This window comes from Manis pentadactyla, chromosome X (genome assembly GCF_030020395.1).
Source record: "Manis pentadactyla isolate mManPen7 chromosome X, mManPen7.hap1, whole genome shotgun sequence".
In the NCBI taxonomy this organism is placed as follows: Eukaryota; Metazoa; Chordata; class Mammalia; order Pholidota; family Manidae; genus Manis; species Manis pentadactyla.
The window spans coordinates 5,666,175-5,679,130 of record NC_080038.1 but is presented as its reverse complement, the minus strand read 5'-3'; the positions used below and the strand labels follow the sequence as shown (position 1 = coordinate 5,679,130).

At 46.1% G+C, this 12,956-nt stretch overlaps 1 protein-coding gene across 4 annotated transcripts in view; it reads right to left on the bottom strand.

Moving 5' to 3' along the window:
• CLCN4 (chloride voltage-gated channel 4) overlaps positions 1-10,584 on the bottom strand; it is a 57,894-nt gene extending 47,310 nt beyond the window's left edge. For 2 of the 4 annotated variants that reach the window (XM_036913004.2, XM_036913006.2), the window contains exons 1-2: positions 10,417-10,583; positions 9,012-9,265 (exon numbers count right to left, since the gene is read on the bottom strand). The gene's annotated coding sequence lies outside the window, so the exon portion shown is untranslated. Of the gene's footprint in view, positions 1-9,011; positions 9,266-10,416 lie in introns of all 4 variants that reach the window. The other 2 variants (XM_036913008.2, XM_036913007.2) reach the window with 2 other exon arrangements.
• Positions 10,585-12,956: the final 2,372 nt, after the last annotated feature.

Sequence of the window (12,956 nt, the reverse complement as noted above, 5' to 3'; positions counted from 1 at the left end):
AAGCGTGTCGGGGAGGGCCGACAGCAGGGCGATGGCGGAGGACGCCCGGCCACACATGGGGAGCTGGAACACAGTGACCACAGGCTGTGAATGAGCTGGGCTGGCACGCATGTGCCTTCCAGGCCCAGAGAAGAGCCGGTTCAGATTCGGATGAGTGTGGCAGGCTCCAGGGGCAGTGAGAAAGCTGTGTACGGATATGATCACCACCCCAAGAATCACAGCCATCAAATGGCAACCCAAGGCCTTGGGTGACTCCATCCACCACAGGACGGCTGCAAGGAGAGCCTTTCTAGTATCATCTGTGAAATGCACATGCTGTCCCTGCAAACTGCCACCCATCGAGGGTACTATCCCTGACCCAGCTGCAAGAGGTGACATGCACAGCCTCCATGGCTTCTATGTCGAAATGCTGTATTACACGTTCAAAATTTCACCTCACCAAGGCCCGCCCTGGCGCCTAGCACAACATTGATGCTAAGTAAATTAGAGGCATGGTCCAGCTCTAACTGCCACCTCACTGGCCACCCCACTTGCTCTCAGCCGCCTCTGACTCCTCTTACAGCAGCCAGTCATCCTTTCAAACACAAGTCCCTACGTGTTGCTCCTCCACCCAAAAGCATCCAATGGCTTCTGTTAAACTTAGAATAATCCAGGGCTAGTGCCACTCCTGCCAAGTCCCCAAGTGGTCTGCCCCCAGCTACCCCTGTGTACGTTTCCCACCACATGTCCTCTGGATTGCTCTTCTCTGGATACCCCTTGCTATTGCTCCAGTGCACCCAGCCCTCCCTTGCCCCAGGGCCCTTGCACTGGCTATTATTCAGCCCTGAACACTCAGCCCCCTTGATGTTCACATGGCTCTCACTTCATTCAGGTTGCTGTTCACGTGTTAGCCCCCAGGGAGGCTTCGTGGCCTGTATAGCTAGCATTCTGAATCCATCTCCGTCCGCCCTTTGCATCCTACCCTTTTTCACCAGACAGCACAACCTAGAGAGTCCTTTTCGCTTTCCTCAACTCAAGTATCAGTTCCACAAGAACACGAACCTTGTCATTTGGGTCCATGGTGCATCCCATGGCCTAGACTGGTAGGTCTCAACTGGGGGTAACTTGCCACCAAGGGACATCTGGCAATGTCTGGAGATTGGCTGCCACACCTGGGGGCAGGACAGCGGTTGCTCCTGGCATCTAGCAGGCGGAGGCCAGGGAAGCTGATAAATCTCCCACAATGCACAGGATGGCCCCGCCACTGAGAATCATGTGGGCCTAATGTCCACAGCATCAGGTTGAGGAACCCTGGCCTCAACACGTAGCAGGCCCCCAGCAAATATTTGCTGAACAAGGAGGATGAGGGAGTGGATGAACAAACGAATGAATGCTGAGGCTCATGTCTTACGGAAATGCATTTACAGTTCTCACGGGATCGATGGCCTTTCCTCCGGATACTGATACTTCCCTTACCTTTCCAGTCAACAAACATTTAAGGCATGCCTACTCTGCCAGGTGTGCCATCTACAGTGGCAACTAGGGCATGCACCGTCACTGCCCTCACAGACCCTTGAGTGAAGTAAAGAACATTCTGTACCAGGCATCAAGGGACCTAGGTGGTTCCCCAGCTCTATCACTATCAGTCACAAGACCTCAGGCAAGTCACCTGACTCCTCCAGACATCTCTTCCTCATTCATAAAATATAAGGTTGTTTTGATTTTGAAGCTTACTTTCAACACCTAAATTCTGTGCATTTAATGAATCCCAGAGGATCTTTTCTGCTAGCATGTTTACTTTCATAATACCATTGGTATTGATTACAAAAGCTTGAGTAATCCAGATGTCCCTTAATAGGGGACTGGTTAAATACAGTGCCACACCGGCCACATGATGGCATGCGCTATGTGCACATGGATGTGAAACAGTCTCCAACCACTAGTAGGCAGAAAAACGGGATATACCGAGTACTGACACTTTTCTCTAAAAGTGCTATTCACAAGGAAATGGAAAGAATCAATTACATGAAACAATGTAGATGAACTTCAAAATCATGCTGAGTGAAAGAAGTCAAACGTAGAAGTGTACATATTGTAGGATTCTTTGCCTATGAAGTTGAAAAGTGGGCAAACGTAAACTGTGCTGCCAGAAATCAGATCGCTAGTTGCCCCAGAGTGGAGCAAGACAGGGCCTTCTGGGGGTACTGGGAACGTGCTCTGTCAAAACCATCTGAATTAAGAGTTATGTATTTTCTCCATGTAAATTATATCCCAATAAAGCAAAAAAAAAAATAGTGGGGGGAGTGCTATCCACGTTCATTGATGGGTGTGTCTGCACAGACATTTCCAGAAACCATATATTAGCAAGTTATATATATCAGAAGCCAAATATAAGCAAGGGGCTGTCTTGGAAGGGGGATCAGGAGACCGGGAATTGGAAGGAAGCTTTGTTTTCTTCACATAACCTTATACCACTTGAAATTCTCACTATGTGCATGAAATACAGAAAACAAGTCATTCAAAAAATATTTACCACGCTCTCTAAAGGAACCCCACCATGGCCCTTGGAAAGTTTATCTCCAGCCGTACTCTGAAAATATGGTTCAGCAATGGTTTGATAACAAAGCCATCCCCCCAGCCAGCACACCTGGGTCTGCTGAGGAGGGAGAGTGTACAAGGGATAGACTGTCCCCATCCATGGAGGGGGAACAAATGAGCCATTGCCACCAACTAACCCCCCTCAGTCTGGTTCAGGGGCACAGCGGGGTAGTGGGGAAGTGGGTAAGCTGGGAATCTCGGCATCCGCAGGCCTCAGCTCCGTGAGATCACAGCACCTGGAGCTCAGGTCAAAAATGCTGCCACTGGGCCTCACCCCAGACCTGCTCAGTCAGAATGCCCCACATGTCCAAGAGTCTACATTTCTTTTCTTTCCTTAAAATGTTTCATTATTAACATTTTCAAATACACAGAACACTACCTGGAAGCGTCCAATGACTAGCACAAATCAGACTCAACAGCAGTTCCTCTTTGGTCTTATTTGCCTCATCTCTTTCTCTCTCCATTTAACTGAACCATTTAAAAGTAAATTACTGATCTAGAGGAGTGGTTCTCAAAGTGTGACCTGGAGAGACCTGGGTACCCCAAGACCCTATAGGAGGCCCATGATACCAAAAATACTTTTATAATAATCTTAAATTATTTGGTTTTTTCCATTCTTGCTCTCTGTGAATGCTCAGAAGGATTTTCCTGAGGTTACGTGACATGTGATATTGTAACAGACTGAATGTAAAAGCAGGCATGAGAATTCATCCATTCTCGTATTCAGCCATACATCTAAAGAAATCTCCAAAAACGTTTTTTTTTATTTTAAGTAACATTGCTATCATGTCACTTCATCCCTACTTCAGCATGCATCTCTAAAAAGTAAGACCTTTACTTTTCACATACACATGTGTTAGTTATCTATTGCTGTGTAACAAATTACCCCAAAACAGGAAAGCAGGAAACAAACATCTTACTGATTCTGGATCAGGAATCCAGAAGCGGCTTAGCTGGGTGTCTCCCCCACCACAAGATTATCACAGCTGATAAGTGCACAGTAGTTTCCTTGTATCATCTAATAGCCAGTCACACAAAAATAACCCATGTCCCCTAATGCCTACTATAGGTGTTTGTTCAGGCCAGGATCCAATCAAGGGCTCCAAGTAGTATCTGGTTATTGTCATGGACTGAACGTGTCTCCCTGCAAAGTCCTATGTTAAAATCCTAACACCAGGGTGATGTATTAGGAAGCATGGTCTTTGGGTGGCCATCAGGGCATGAAAGTGGGGCCTCGTGATGGGATTAGTGCCCTATAAGAAGAGATCAGAGAGCTGTTCAGTCTCCTGCTGCATGTGCAGGTGTGAGGCAAAGGGGGCCACCTGGAACCCAGCAGAGGACCCTCACTAGCCCCAACCCTGCTGGCACCCTGATTCTGGACTTCTGGCCTCCAGAGCTGTGGGAAATCCGTGTCTGCTGCTGGTGGGCACCTGGTCTCTGGTGCTCTGACTAGGACAGTCAGCCTCTTAGCCTCATCTGATGCAGAATCCCTCTCCTTTTACACTTTCTTTCACAAGTTTGACTTGCAGAGACAAGGCCAAGTGGCCCAGCGAGGGTGCCAGCCCTTCCGAGGGAGGCAGGAGTGGAAGGGCCTGCTCAGGGACCCAGACTGCAGGCGCCCTGTGAGGGAACTGGCCGGGCAGTGGGCGAAGGCGACCGCTGGGTCCCCAGCCTTCTGCACAGAGGTGCTTTCTCACTGAAGGCCGGCGGCCCGGAGACCAATTCCTTAAGGGCCAGGAAGAGGCAGAGAAGACAGAGAGGTCACTGAAGGCTAGGGAATTAGGGGAGGGAGGGGTCACAGTGCGGTCCCAGGCCTGGGGTACAAGAAAAACTCCACAGCCATTCTAAGCCCCCCACCCTCCACAAACACAATAAACGTGGCCCACACCTTCAAGGCCACACCATCACTGCTTCCTGTCTCTCGAGTTTTCCAGCTTGCAGACCATCTTACATCCAAGTCCCTCCAAAGAGCCAAGGAAGCAGGACCAGCAAGCACAGTTGGCCCCATTTTATGGAGTTGGCCACCATTCCTAGAGGGGAAGCGATGCAGCCAAAATGCCCTCCGAAGGGTCAGAGCCAGACCTTCAGACTCAGGTCCCATACTGAGGCTTATAGCATGTGACCACTGCTTCCCTGAGGGTGCACACACGTGGGTTCCGTGGGCAGTGGCCTTGGCCTCCTCCTAGCTGCCCACCTCCTCCTTACGACGACTTTGCACTGCACGGGTACTGGTCTCCCACTTGGCAGATAAGGAAAGGTACTCACAGTGTCAGGTCTCCCCCGGGTTCCAAGGTAACACGTACAGTGACACAGTCCAGGTCTGCTGAGCACCCAAAGACTAGAGGCTTCAGCACATGCGGATCCAGTTGTCTCTTTCCCCAACACTTTCCTTCCTGCCATGCCAGCTCCCCAGCTATTACTGGCACACAAACAGGCCTCCACTTTTGGATAGAAGCTATTTCTGGAACCCCACAGCAGAAAAAAGCTTTCACATTGTATTTTACAATATATGCCACATTATGAAAGGGAACCAGATCTCTGACCAAGAGCTCAGCATTAAACAAATCACAGGAAAATGAATTCTAGAATACTGGGGCCAGAAGAACACTTAGAGATCACCGGAATCAGTGCTGCTCAACTGGGGCACACGGCTCCCCCCGGGGACAGGGGGCAACGTCTGGAGATATTTTTGGTTGTCACAGCTTGGAGGAGGTGTTACTAATGTCTAGTGGGTAGAGGCCAGGGATGTTGTGAACACCCTACACTGCACAGGACGGACCCCCAACAGACTTATCCAGCCCCAAATGTCCATGGTGCTGAGGTTGAGAAACCCTGATCTAAATTCCTTGGTTACTCTGAGGACTAGAACACTGAGGCCCAAAGACACAAAGGGACTTATCCAAGGTGACAGTCCAAAAGCCAGAAGTGGAATCCAAGTCTCTACTTTACCATCTTCCTCATCTGCTCTGCTCTGCCTAGGGTGAGGCTGGGGAAGAGGGGAGGATGGAGACCCAAGGATCTTAATTCTTGTAGCCAACTTGAACTAAATGAAGAAAATTGCAATGAATAAATTACTGCAGCAACACAGCAGGATGTCCGAACCTGGAAAGAAATACCACACACAAAGGTATACCATCCATGAAAATTAACTCAAAATGGGTTAAAGATCTGAGCATTAAGAACTGAAACCATAAAACTCCTAAAGAAAACATAGGCAGTAAGCTACTTAACACAGGTCTTGGCAATGATTTTCTGAGACACCAAAAGCAAAGGCAACAAAAGCAAAAATAAGTAAGTGGAACAATATTGAACTAAAAAGCTTCTGCACAGCAAAGGAAACAATCAACGAAATGAAAAGGCAATCTAGGGCACAACATTCAGAGAAAGTATTTGCAAATCATATATCTGTTAAGGGGCTAACATTCAAAACACATGAAGAACTCATACACCTCAACAGCAAAAAGAAATCCGATTAAAAAATAGGCAGAAGACCTAAATAGATATTTTTCCAAAAAAGACATACAGATAGCCAACATGTACATGATGAGATGCTCAACATCACTGATCATCAGGGAAATGAAATCAAAACCACAATGAGATATCACCTCACACCTGTTAGAAGGGCTGTTATCAAAAGGACAAGAAATAACAACTGTTGGTGATGATATGCAGAAAATGGAAACCTCGTGTACCCTTGGTAAGAATAGTAAATTGGTGTAGCCACTATGGAAAATATTACAAAGGTTCCTCAAAAAACTAAAAATAGAAATACCCCATCATCCAGCAACCCCATGCTTGGATATTTATCCAAAGAAAATGAAAACACTAACTCAAAAAGATACATGCATGCCCATGTTCACTGCAGCATTATTTACAGTAACCAATATGCACGCAACCTGAGTGTCTATCGATGGATGAACGGTTATAGAAATTCTGGTATCTATACATTGGAATATTATTCAGCTATAAGAAAGAATAAAATCTTGCCATTTGCAACAACATGGGTGGAGTGCTTATGCTAAGTGAAATAAGTCAGAAAGAGAAAGACAAATACCACATGATCCCTCTTACATATGGAATCTAAAAAAAAAAAAGCAAGTTCATAGATACAGAGAATAGATGGGTGGTGGTCGCCAGAGGCAGGGGGTGGAGAATAGGAGAAATAAATTTTTTTTTTAAAACTGAAGGTTCATTGGAGCCAGAGACCTGAAAATAATTAATGAAAAATGAAGATCAGTTAGCAGCTAGGTAATGAAAATGGCTAGCTTTCTGCTCCTTGGTAGTGACTGCAGCCGGAAGCCATGTGCCGCCAAATCCAGATCAGCCCTGATCCCTCTGGCACGGCACTGACAATTTACTAAACAGTCATAAATACTCCGGTGCCAAGCCCAATGCTGGAAATGGAGGAGTGAGTCAAACACAAATCCCTGCCCTCAAGGAGTCCACAGTCTAACAGGGGGAATCGAAATGAAACATATAAATAAGTAAATTACGAAAAATAACTTAAAAATACAATGAGATAATTATTACCTACTAGAATGACCAAATTTCTTTTAAAAAACTGAAAATACTCAGGTGCTGGGTATAATTTACATACAATAAGACTCATTCACTTAAAAAAATAAACACAGTGAGACACTACACATACATACTAGTATGGCTAAAAACTTCTTAAAAATACCACACCACTACATGTCAACCATACTTCAATAGAAAAAAACTACAATACCGAGGTGCTGGCCAAGGATGCCGAGGAACTGAAATGCTCACACATTGCTGGCAAAAAATGCAAAATAGTACACCCACCCTGGAAAACAGCTTGGCATTTTATTATACAGTTAAACATACATTTTTTAAAAAGACTACAGTAATAAAGACATAGATGATAGGTACAGAGATAGAGACAGATTATACAGGACATGGATATGGATATAGATATAATTTTGACACGGACCTCTAGACTGAAATGCATGCAAGTCTGTCTCTCAATGCGTAGCCAGCTCATCTCTCTACATAGCATTAAGTGCTCAGAAATATTATTTTGATTTTAGCACATGGTAAGTCTTGCTCACTTCACCCACATTTTTCTTTAAACAGGGTTCACTCATACTCTGTCGCTTTTCTCCGCGATGTCTTCTGGGTGGCAAGCTTATAAAAGTCCTAAATTCTCTATTGTTCTTACAGCTTTGTCTTACTCTGAAATAAGTGACTGGAGCAAATCCACTGAAAATGGGTTGGAAAGTAAAGGAGAGAAAGGAAGTATAATCCCCTTCTTAGAGTCCAAGCCATTTGGGCTGCCTAAGAACACAGTAAACCCACTGTTTTTTTTTTTTAAAAAAAGCTTTATTTAATTATCAACTAAAACAGCACTGCTTTACAGGTCCACCGACAGCTGCTGGTGGGTCAAATTATTCAGGTGTGAATTCTAATACAGTTTACTGACACCACCGTTTCCAGGGGCGTCATGTTTTACAGGAAAATGCAACATTATCCCCCTGAGGGTTCCCTCACGTGTCCTGGCCTCGGGTTGTATTTGAAGGAGAGAAAGGAATGCAAACACAGGTCGGAACTATCAGCACTCCATTAAAATCCCACCACCACCACCCTCCTCCAGCCAGAACTGAAAAGTCACCTGACCACTCCCCCACCCCCACCCCACGTCTGCCGCTGAGTCATCAAGCCCTTCTTCCAGCAAGCTGATTTTTCAGCAAGGGAATTAAAAAGAACACTGGGAATCCGTGGGTTTGTGTGTTCATCTCGGGGTCCACCCCCACCCCTTCCTACAGACCATTTTGTTTTTAAAAAGATGTAGCTGAGATCCGCTCCTTCTTACACTTGCACGTTATCTTTGGAGGCTTTATTTTATTTTATTGGATATGGTTATTTTTATCTACCTAAAAGACCTAGAAGAAAAAAATACATTTCTGACATATCCCCTTCAAACGCTGCAACCTTGCAAAATAATGCAAAACTATTTAGATTGCACATCTAGCTCTTTAAATTGCTAACCAAGAAGTTTCCTTCCATTCAAAAAAAAGCAGCTTTTGCTTTGAAGGAAATCTAGCTAAATACTAAGGACAAACCCCTGTAAGGAGAATAAATGTGTCACTATTTAAGCACAATGACAGCTGGAAAACAATTGACAGCTGTCTTTGACAGGACCCTTTCCTTAAAATGCACGTCCTGGTGATCGTTCCAGATTTTTTTCCCTCCTGGGCTTGGGCCCCCGGCCCCTGCCCACTTTCCTGGGTGGGCAAGCCGAGACCCTAGTCACGCGTGGGCCTGCACCACCATCACCACCACCACCATCCCCAGCATGGTGCATGCAAAAACTGCAGCAGCCAGAGACCCCACTTCCCTTTCTGGGGCGCCGACGGGCTGCAGGCCCGCGGGCCGGGACTCCGCCTGCAGAGTCCCCGCCGCGCGCCCCTTACCTGCAGTGCCGCATGGCGCAGCCCTGCCGCCCACCTGCACAGCATCCTAGAGCATCCTTTCTTCAGCGCGACGGCTGCGAGCGCGGTGACGTCACCGGAGGCGGGCCCCACGCCGCCACGTGACGCTGTCGGGGGGAGGCCCGGGGCGCTGGGAAGACCCTGGAAGTCCCGGGAGGCGAGGAGCAAGCGACCGGAGAGTCCCGCTCTGGCTTCCCTTCCGGGCCGTTGGCTTGGTGCGCGCTGCCTGTCTGGCCCTTCGGGAACCACAGAAAACAAACAGCACACAGAAGGAGAAATCCGAATGATTACAGACTCCAAGCATGGAACAGGATTTAAAAAGAGCTCGCAATAAGGGGATTAGTAATGAAAGGAAACAATCTAGTTATTCTTTATAGTCTTCATCAAATGCAGCGAAGAAATAAACATTTTGTGTAACCCAAAATGACAGTTAAAACAGAATGCACGGGCATGCTCTGCGGAGAGGTTCAGGGTCGCTCAAGTCATATATCCAGTAGGATATCAAATACTTTAATTTGAAGCATAGTCATGATGGAATATTATACTAATTGCATTGGTGAATATTTTATTTACTCCCAATAGCTATAGTCCAATATTATGTTGTATTTACCAAAGAAAAATATAATGACACCACATATTTGTACCATTTACTCAACTATTTATTTAAAATCAAGCACTTCTGCATGCTTGTATTTCTACCTGTGTTTTCTTAAATCTTGTGGCCAAGAATTTGATCTCTCAGACATGAAAGAGTAAATACACAATAACTCATTACTTCACGTTTTCTAATTTTTGTCACATTCGGGAGAAGTGAGTCATCCTACTATTACAGAAAATACATACGGTGTCAAATTTTCTCATTCACAACTGAAACAGCCTTGCGTAGAATGCCTTAGAAAATCCCAACTGTAATCATGTTGAAAATTTGAAATGTCATATTTCAAAATTAAGCAGTGCACGTACAGCCACACAAACGGTTTTGAAACGTGAAAAGACAAAAGCCGAGGCTGGTTTCGCTTGTATTCCTTTTCACACAGTTCAGTTTATTTTCACTTGCGTTTAAATCGCAATTCTAACATTCCCTCCCCTCACGCCCCCGAAAGAGATGTGAAATATTGTTTTACAAGCAGGGAAGAGTCACTTGCAATTTATTCCAGCAGCTTTTGCGCCCTTCTCTATTTAACCCGGGGGGCCTTTTACCACCGTTCCCTCCAGATTAATCACATTTCTGTTCAGGTCAGTCTCCAATTTGGAAATAAACATGGGCCCTTGCCTTCCACGGCGATCTACTATCTTCAACACCGGATTTTGAAAATCAACCATGTGGCCGTGTGCTTTTCTAGGTCACAACTCTCAAGTTTGTTTTTCTGAGTGACAAGCAACTTACCTTTTGCTTCCAGGTTCCTGCGATATAAAGTTAAAACGCTACTGAAATCGCCTGCTCTTGTGTGTGTTGAGTGTCTAATGGAGACAGAAACGGACTAACCAGCTCACTTTCCTGCCAGAGGCAAATGTCGATTCCAGCCTCGGGCGACCGAGGGCCCCCCGCCCTCCCCACCCCTGCCCTCCCCGGGCCAGCCCTCCCCGGGCCAGCCCTCCCCGGGCCAGCCCTCCCCGGGCCAGCCCTCCCCGGGCCAGCCCTCCCCGGGCCAGCCCTCCCCGGGCCAGCCTGGGAGCGTCACGTGCTCCGCCCAGCCACTCGGCCCTGCCCCGCCGGCTGGGTCCCCTCCCGGCTCCGGAGGCTGGCGGTGCCGAGCGCGGTCTCCTCCGGCACTGCGTGCGTCCGCGTGCCGAGGGAGCCCCAGCGTCCCCTCCCCTAAGACGCTGGGCCGCCGGACTACTACCCCCGAGTTTCCAAGAATCAGTGGGCGGGCGGAGCGGGGAGGAGCCCGGTTGCCTGTGAAACGCCCTCCTGCGGCCTGAAACGACTCCCTCCCTCCGTGTTCCGGCTTGGCAGAAATGACTCAAAGTAGAGACACCTTCCTCGTCAAGGGGCGGTTTTTTTGCCAATAGCTTAGTTTCACCTTCTCTTTTCTAGGTGATTGCTCAAGTGCAAAAAACATTACAGCAAACAAGAAATTCAGAAAGACCTAAAACTGGGCCGTGCAATTTTCAAAAGAATGAGAGAACTAATGGCAAGGTCCAAAATAGCCAAAATAAAACCAATAAATCACTGAAGTAGTAATTAGTAAAAATGTATCATGCACATACAGGTTGCCAACCTGGGAGTGCTCCGACCTGAACACGGACCAAGGCACAGGGGTGTGTTACAAAGCAGCGTCTGTAGTGAGGCAGCACTGACTGCTTGTTCTTCACAGCAACTGCTCAATTAAAAAATTTTCAGCGGTAACTTTGGGAAACAGTTCAGGTTTTGCTTATCACGTTCAGAGGCCCAGGCAAGAAATGATACAGGTCGAGTTTGCCTTGCAAAGTAAGCTAAATTAAGCTTGGCCTGCCAGACTAAATTGGTTCTGTCTGCTCAGGGAACCTTCAAGGTTGGTCTCCGTTTGTTTCTGTTTTAACAGTTTCCCCTTTGGGCCATTCTCTCAGCAGCCTGGGAGTATGACCAACCATTGTAGCATTATTATTCTTGGTGACCACCGCTGATTGTGTCAGACCGAAAAATCACACAATTGCTGTTTGCATTAGTTGAATCATCAAGCTTGAGGGCCCTGTCCTCACTGTCATCATCACTCACGTGGTTCTTGTTCATTTCATCCAATTGTCTGATCCTCATGGATACCATTTGGCATGTGAGCGGCCGCCAATAGGCATTTAAAACCTTCAAGAGGTTTGTACACAACGCATTAGTGAAGGTCAACAGGATGACCATAAAAAGAAGAATAGCCCAGAACTGAACAATTCCCCAGAGCAGAGATTCCCAGGAGCCTAGATATAACCAATTAAATAAATCAAATAGGTTTTAATCAGATTAAGGTTTTACCTTTTTAAGTTAATAAAACTGTTTTTAAACGTTATTTACATAGGTACAACATGATGTATTAGCAAGCATATCCTCATGGTTACTAGGGCCGGGATGAACTTGAGGATGTTGTATTCCAGGAGGTGATGTTGCAGGTAAGCACCCACCTAAATTAGGTCTCTATATAATGTGAGCAATCAGGTAATTCAGTGAAAGGCATTTCTATGGAAACAAAAGAAAAACAAAGGTTAATAGTTCGAGCAAATGATAAATTCCATTTTCTGAGTTTGGAGAGCAGCCAGCTGAGATTTCTAAACGTCAGGGTCTAAGCATCTTTAGATGCTGTGAGAGCAAGCAAGCAATGGCAATCTGACAGATTCTCCTGGCTTGCAGTGTGAATGTCACTGGTGATCTTTCTGAGTGGCCACACATAGCAACAGACACTAAGACTGTCCACACATGAGCAGCTGTGGCAACTTCTCTGAAATTTATATCCAGTTGGCCAGCATCAGCTGGCATGGCATCGGGAAAAGGGCAGTTTTAGTTTCAGAGTGATTCCAAGTCAAAATAGTGGGAGAAAACTGGAAATGTTAGTTTGGAGAGTTTTAGCCAAATATTGGAGGAAACTAGAAGAATTGAGGATCTGGTCCAGTTTAAGGTTGAGAACAAAACCTCAGAGACAATCAACAGCACTAGAATCTGATATCCTCAAAGGTGTGTTATTGAAACATAATTTTCTCTCCCAAATCATTTCTGTTTCCATCAAAGACAACCATAGCACAACTAGTTTGTTTGCAAATTAAGTCTAGTTTCAATCAACTTGGCCTGATAATTTATATGGGTACAGCAGGAATACTGATTGACCATATAGGTTCTTTTAAATCTGGAAAACAAAATAGTAAAGAGCCAGCAGTGTTTTAAATGAAGTCATGAAAATGATAATCACCTTCATTAGTTCATTTAGTCTCCTGTGATTAAGTCTTGCTGATCTTGATCTGTTGTTA